Source organism: Drosophila rhopaloa, unplaced genomic scaffold (assembly GCF_018152115.1).
Source record: "Drosophila rhopaloa isolate 14029-0021.01 unplaced genomic scaffold, ASM1815211v1 contig_163, whole genome shotgun sequence".
Lineage (NCBI taxonomy): Eukaryota > Metazoa > Arthropoda > Insecta > Diptera > Drosophilidae > Drosophila > Drosophila rhopaloa.
The window spans coordinates 7564537-7570536 of record NW_025335043.1 but is presented as its reverse complement, the minus strand read 5'-3'; the positions used below and the strand labels follow the sequence as shown (position 1 = coordinate 7570536).

At 39.0% G+C, this 6000-nt stretch overlaps 1 non-coding gene across 1 annotated transcript; it reads right to left on the bottom strand.

The window, feature by feature from the left end:
• Positions 1-346: 346 nt before the first annotated feature.
• On the bottom strand, positions 347-418 carry Trnap-ugg. The gene has a single exon. It is a non-coding gene; the product is annotated as a tRNA-Pro (tRNA).
• Positions 419-6000: the final 5582 nt, after the last annotated feature.

Below are 6000 nucleotides of genomic sequence, written 5' to 3'. Positions count from 1 at the left end.
GTATTGAATGGTTCATCGTTGATTGGAGTATGTGGCTGAGAAATTGGCTTACTCAGGCTAAACAATGGGATCCTTGGACTTGTCCTGCATCAACTGCACTGACTAAGTGAATCCCAAGATGCACAAATCACAGTTTATATCTAAGCTTTTTCTTGAGTTAATCTTATTAAAGAAAGCTTGTGTCTTAGACGAAAATTTCTTAGTAAAATATTAATTTTATAAATGCCTATTAAGATGCAGTGAGACGAAGTCTGCCTGAGGGAGCTCTTTGATTGAATCATATTAAAGAAATCTTATTAGGCATGTTCATAATAAATCTTATTAAAAATTAAAATAAAATAAATCCGGGCTCAACCGGGATTTGAACCCGGGACCTCTCGCACCCAAAGCGAGAATCATACCCCTAGACCATTGAGCCGCTATTATCTATCAAAAAACCATTGAGTTTTAAGTTTGCAGATACATCTTCGGGTTTGTTTAAGAGATGCGATTCCAATATGCATAAGTGAGCCGCTTTTTAATGACCTTCGAAACATATAAAACTGGTTTAGTCGTATGTTTTTGTTAAAGGTTGCATCTGCGCTAGTAAAATATCCATGACAAGAAAAGGTCAGCTCAAAAATACTACAAAATGTTTTAAATAATTATTGAAATTTTAAATCAATTTTATAGATTCTATAATAAGCTTTTCTTGTATTTTTGATTTACTTTAATAAATGTGTCGGAATATCGACCTTGATTCATTGTTTTTAAGCAACGAAATATAAATATAGAATAATACGTTTTTGTAACTGATATTATCTACGGCAAGAAAAGTTATTAATTATTTATAATTAATTAGTTTCATATAACTAGGTTTCGGGAAATAATCCAAATCACATGATGTGAAATGTATTTAAAAGTTATTGTTTCATAGGTAGCCAAATATATATTATAATAATTAAATTTAATTCCGTATTATAACCCACTTTTATAAAGTTTTTACTCAGCTTAGCTAAGCTTTGTGTTCCCAATTAGTTTGAACAACTTTGACCGCAACCTTAACTACAATTTACTTATCTCCATCTTGAGCACCTCTTATTCCACTAATAGACACCGTGACCAGTGACAAATGAGAGTGCAAAATACTTGTCGTTAAAACTAATTAAAACCGTTTAATTGCCTTTAAGGACGAACGTGCAGGATGTGAGCAATTTTAATTGCCTCGAGCACACGTACAGCGTTGCCTCCAATTAGGGAACTAGAATAATAAAAAAAGAGAGCCGGCCAATCTTGATTGTTCCTTGTAAGTTGAGCATCTGGCCACGTGACAAGCAGGACAAAACAGGAGTACCAGCACAAAAAAATGACCCAAAAAAAGGAGTCGCGCTGTTAGTCAATAAAAAGCCAAATGGCCATAAGAAATGGCCGGCAAAGGAACTCGACGGGAAATGCCAAGAAACAGAGGACACATTCGGGCTTAATGTGCGTTAAAAGGCAACCTCCGAGCAGAATGACTTTAAAGGAAATGTTTAAACCAAAAGTTTTGGTCAACTTGCGGGGGAAATATAAAGAGGACATGGTCGGAGGGGTGAGGCTTAAAAGCTATTGTTGTGAAATTAAATTCCAACTATGTGGGAGAAGCTGCAGGACGACGACCAGGTAGAATCGTTTCGGGGCCGGCAGAAAGCAGCTTTTGTTATTTTTACACTTCATTGCCGTGGAATTTACTTTGTTGGCCCTTTGTTTCCGACTTGGGACGTCGACGTCGGACCGCAAAAACGCAGGCAAGCGTAAAGATAAAACTTGTGTCGACTTATTCTCTGTCCCCCACATCTGACCCGGATCCCATTTGTTTTTCCTATGCGGGTGTGGGTGTGCGTACGATTGTCATAATGTTTGGGCAGGGAAAACAAATGAAAAGCTGTCACTGAACTGGAAAACCATCTCCGTCTCGTCTCGTTTCGTTTCGTTTCGTATGGCTATGCGGCAACAATTTCAGAATTTTATGCCCCACAAAGGCCAAATTTTTAATAATTCCCGCCGTACGCAAATGTTCGAAGGACAGGCGTGACAAGGACTCGATAAGGTTATTTTATCCCAGCCCCTCCCCCACAAAAGACTTTGGCCCCAACAACTTTTTATCTTTATTGAATTTGCACCTTGGCAGGCATTTCAATGCTGATGATGATGATGATGGGCTTGTTGTTAAATATTTTGACATTTCCCTCTTCCTGTTTTTGCCCTCATCCCGGCCAAGTTTCCCCTTCAAAATGCTGACAACGTTTTCTCGCTTTATTATATTTATTTTGACAGCCACCGTATAAGGCCGTTATCCTCAGCGAATGCTGCCGAGTTTTTGTGTGCACTTTATGAAGTTCGAGTGCTGTTTAAACTTTTCACTTTATGGCAGTTGCTTTCGGCTAACCCCAGAAGGTTGCTGATTAGTTAAAAGAGATTTATGCATGAGCATCCTGTCTCCTTATTTACACACGAGGGCACTGATAAGAAAACCTGTTACAATCAAGATTTCAGAAAAAAAAATCTTGTAGAAACGGAAAATACAAATGTTGAAATAAATGACGATCTTGTTTAGAATTGTTTAGACTCTCAGATATTTGCACATTTTCTTTAATTCAATAGGTTTTAAGTTTTTAAAATCCAAAAAGAGTATCACTTCTTCAAATTATGAATAATTTTGTACTTGTATACCTAGCATATTGCTTTCTCTGTGCAGAAATAACTGTTCAAAGATTATTTGCATGTATGCACAATGTGTCGTATACATAATTTCTTAAAATATTCACATTTTTACATTCCCATTTAAGCCGTGTCTTTTCTACCTGTGCACAAATAAATGTTTGAAGTTTATTTTTATAACGCAACATGTGCAGCACGTGGCGTATGCGTAATTTCTCGATGCGTGCGGCTTTAAGCATAAGCTTTAAGCTGAAATCCAATCGACAAGTTTGCGTGTAGTTCTTGTTGCTGCTGTTGCCTACGTGACGTATACGTGATGGGGACAAATGCTGCCGACGTTGATTTTTAACACATATCCTGGCAGCATCCTTGTGCCAGTCCTTGTGTGTATCTGTGTGCATACCCGCCCTTGTGTGCGTGGATCGCATTGCAGGCAGCAATTTAATTTGAAATTTAATGCCAAGTTGGAAAGGCGTCGCGTGCAAGGAATACACATTGTCGAGCTTACTACATTATTTTCTCTGTCGTCTCAAGTTTTAGCAGAACTTTGCATGCTAATTAGGAGTCGAATCCCTAAAAAAGATAATTTCGAGCGTGAAATTCGTCGGCTTTAAGTGCATTAACTTGCGAACAGAGCCGCAGGCGTCAGGCTGTCACAAATAGTTGAGGCAAATGCCAAAAATGTTTCGAGGCAGCGCAATTGTTTAGAGCGACGTGCCCGGAAAACCAAGCGTGTTGAAAGGCAAAGGGGGAGGGAAAAGGAAAATCGAGCAATGCATATGCCATGCCCAGCAAACAAACAGCGGAAAATGGCAAATTAAAAAAAAGGAATAAACCCGAGAGAGAATGAAAACATTCTGGCCATGATTAGACGGGCAGCTGTTGATGAATAGCTGAAGGATGTGCGACTTGCATGGCTGATGATGGCCGGATACTGCACAGGACAAACTGCTGCGGGAACACAATCAATCAAAAAGGGGACGGGGCGGGGCACTGGGTCATCAATCTTGTACCCAAGTGCGTATGCGTAATGTGCGTCCAATGAGATGCGCGGAGCCGGTAATTAATCAGATGTGCGAAAGTCCTACCCACACGGCTCCTTACACTTCACTTCCCTGCCACACAAAGCACAGGTTCAATGACACTAATCGTCCTTAAATGACTAAACGCATCCGGCTGATTAAATTAACACCCGATTCATCTGAGCTTTCTATGAAAATTAAGGAAAAGAGAACAGGATATACACGGGGAAAAACTAAATTAGTTTATTGTTTTCAAAGTCAAAAATATATCTTATATCTTTAACAAGGTATGTTAAATTTACTTTACTAAATAAAAATTAAAATTTGGTAAAGTAAATTTTAGATGCAAATGTACTTTAATTTAGGAGTATTTAAATTAACAATATTGTCGAAACATTAAATTAAGCTTTATAGTGTTATTGACTTAAAATGAAATATATTTTAGAATACACAGATTTAATATTCCATTTAAACCAATTGCTAATTAAAAAATTTACGAATTTCTTCTTTGTGTGGAAGACGAAAATCTGTGACTGGTCCAACATGCAAATGAAAATTGCGTTCATAATTAAATGTGCATGGGAAAATGTGTAAAATGTGCAGGAAAATGCGGTTACGACGAGCATCCAGGATGAGGAAGAAGGAGAGCAGCCGGAAAACAGGCGTCGTCATGTGAGCCGAACAAAAGTCATCCCACAATGGCGCAGGAAGTGTTGCAGTTGGTAATGGAAAAACACATGACAGCCAGAGGAAGCGGCAGGAAATAAAGGAGTCGAAACAAAGGGGTCGCAACAAAGGGGTAAATAAATGGGTGATAGCAAGAAGGCCACTGAAAGCTGGGTAATTTCTGCAGTTGCACGATGACCCGCCGTGCAGAACAAAAGACCTATGTGGCCCACAAGCTGCCAGAGGAGAAAACCCTACTCAACATATATGTATATGCGTGGCAAAGACAACAATGTTTCAGTCCCTCGAAGAAACTGAAGGGAAATGGGATAAGGGATATACCGAAGGGAAAGTGTCCCGATGAATGTGTCTAAAAATATGCACAACTTTTGCCAGTGCCTGCAACTTTCCCACCACCATGATGTTAGTACTCTATTATGGGTAAAATTTAATTTACTACCCGGTTCCGGAAGACAAGGAGTGCACAGGACATGCTGATGTCGATGCGCACGATTTAATAGTGTTCTTGGGCAACTTTCATGTGCAGTTGGAAACGAGATTCCTCACGACGACCAAATGGCAGAAGTAAATTGATTTAAGTGCATGTCGCAGCATATTGCAGATGGTTGGGCCCTGGACTATGGAATCTGGACCCTGGACTGGCCCTAAATCATTTAACAAGCTTCCATCCTCGTTTGTTGCTTATAAAATGTTGCTCGTAAAATTGTTTATGTGTCTGCAATGAGCGGCACTGCATCCTGCTGTTCGTCCTGCTCCATCTCCTGCTACTGCATTTTCCGCAGCAGGAGCAGCTGCTGTTTCCGCCCCGGCATTGCACTCTAATCACATTTTGTGTGCACCCCCTTCGAACTTGTAATTGGTTTACTCCGCTGCAGTGTCGAGTTTTTAATGAAGTTGTTCCCGGGGAGAGGGGAGGTGGAGGGGAAGGGGCTTGGCGCTAAAACCAGAGGAGTAAAAACTGGCGGAAAAGCGGATGGAAAAGCGTGTGGCGTTAGGTGCGTATGTGCGGCAGAGTGTGAGCGGTACAAAAAACAAACTTAAAGAGTGCAGGCAAACGATCAACAAATTGGTCGAGTGGCAGCTAATGGCTCAGAAATGTGTGGCAACCGAAAGCAAATAGAGAAAGATTGGGAGGTATACCACCATATGTTGGCAGTGACATATATAGGGCCACCATTGGGGTCAAGTTTATAAATGATGCGTAACGTAACCCAATCAAATGTAATTACATTGGTAAAATTAAAGGCTGTACATAAGTGACTGGAAAATACTCTTTAATATAAAAGTCCTTATTATAATAATTTTGTTTTTTTTTTATTTAAAGCTATATTGCTTAGCACACTTTTGGGCAGCAAATGGCTTACCAAAATCTACATAAAACATATACTAAATTGTACTCTTAAATGTTTAAGTAATATACTACAAAAATTAATTTCTTTGACTATATAATATATTTTGAAAACTTCCAATTAAGCACGTATTTATTACTTATGGTATTAGTAAACTAAATAATAAATAAATCAGAGATTTATAAACCAAATTATGCGAATCAATAGAAACTTTTCTAATCCGTTGGCTTACCAGATAACCACAAGCAAATACAATTCACTAA